This window comes from Ornithorhynchus anatinus, chromosome 11 (assembly GCF_004115215.2).
Source record: "Ornithorhynchus anatinus isolate Pmale09 chromosome 11, mOrnAna1.pri.v4, whole genome shotgun sequence".
NCBI lineage: Eukaryota > Metazoa > Chordata > Mammalia > Monotremata > Ornithorhynchidae > Ornithorhynchus > Ornithorhynchus anatinus.
In genome coordinates, this window is record NC_041738.1 from 23,777,469 (window position 1) to 23,779,400 (window position 1,932).

The window sequence follows — 1,932 nt, forward strand, 5'->3', positions numbered from 1 at the left end:
GCAGTGTAAAATCTGAATCCAAGCCCAGAGACTAAGAGCCCTGCAGCAGAGAAGGCACCTGGTGGTCCTCCAGATTATTAAACCCATCAGTTTCTTCAAATGGCAAGACTCTGTCTTGCGGGTAGAGATTCCCTAGATGGTCTGAACCCTGCGGGAGTCTTTCTCTCCTTCTCTTCCCAACTTCTGATGATTTCAGACACCATCATGATTTTATTGCTGAAGAATCCTTGAGAAACTCAGTCTTTTTCTCTCCTTCTCTCCCCAAACTCCTTTGCCCCACCTCTGATGATTTCAGACGTGATTACCACTTTATAGCCAAAGAGCCCTTGAGAAATTATTGAGAGCGAAAACAGGAAGACCCTTCCCCATATACAAAGAGCTGGCATTTCAGGCAGAGAAATCAGCTCCCCTCCCCCTCCACCCCTTTCACTCTCTCCTGGTTTTTTCAGGCTGGCCAGAAGGAAGCCGAGGATATCATCACCGTCTCGCCCATCTGAGCAGGTTGGAGGGTTGAAAGGAGGCGGAATCTCATTAACCGAGTGGGAATTTGGCACAGTGCTTGCGCAAAAACTCCCCAGGGGCAATAGGAGAATGGGGCGGGGGAGGGGTGAAGGATAGGTGTGGGATGAGTCACGATGGACACCTTGGATTTCTCATCTCTCTCTCAAGACGGCCCCGCCCAACAAATACTTAAGAATCATAATAACAAAGGGTGTTTCTTAAGCGCTTACTATGTGCCAGGGACTGTAAGAAGCACTGGGGGAGACGCCGGATAATCAGGTCAGACACACAGTCCAAGTAGAAGGGAAAAGAGGTATTGACCTAGGAAGGGAGATATTGACCAAGAAACAGCATGGCATGGTGGACAGAGCATGGATCTGGGAGACAGAAGGTCATGGGTTCTAATCTCGGATCCACCATGTCTGCCGTATGACAAATCACCTCACTTCTCTGTGCCTCAGTTGCGTCATCTGTAAAATGGGATTAAGACTGAGAGTCCCACATAGGACAGGGACCATATCCAACCCGATTTGCTTTTATCCATCCCAGCGCTTAGTACAGTGAAGCAGCATGGCTTAGTGGAAAGAGCACGCGCTTGGGAGTGAGAGGTCATGGTTTCCAATCCCGACTCCACCAGTTATCAGTTGTGTGCCTTTGGGCAAGTCACTCAACTTCTCCATGCCTCAGTTACCTCATCTGTAAAATGGGGATTAAGACAGTAAGCCCCACATGGGACAACCTGTTTATCTTGTGTCTATCCTAGCACTTAGAACAGTGCTTGGCACATAGTAAGCGCTTAACAAATACCCTGATTATTATTGTTATTGTTAAAGGAACCAGGATGGAGGAGAGCAGCATAGGTCAATTTACAATATAGGAAGAAGGAGTTCAGTTAGAGAAAAAGAGCCAATTTATTGTACTGCGATCTTGTCTGTCTCACCACCAGCCCTTTGCCTACATCCGCCCTCTGGCCTGGAACTCCCTCCCCATCATATATGACACAGATCACCCCTCTCTCCACCTTCAAAACCCTTATTAACATCACATCTCCTCAAGAGGCCTTCCCCCAGCTAGACCCTCATTTCCCCTAATCCCTCTCTTTTCTGCATTATCTAGGCACTCGAGAAGGAATGTGGCTCAGTGGAAAGAGCCCGGGCTTTGGAGTCAGAGGTCATGGCTTCGAATCCCACCTCTGCTACTCGTCAGCTGTGGGACTGTGGGCAAGTCACTGAACTTCTCGGTGCTTCAGTTACCTCATCTGTAAAATGGGGATTAACTGTGAGCCTCACGTGGGACAACCTGATTACCCTGTATCTACCCCAGCACTTAGAACAGTGCTCTGCACATAGTAAGTACTTAACAAATACCAACATTATTATTAAGAACTTGACGCTCACCCTCAGCCCTACAGCATTTACGGATCTATGCTTG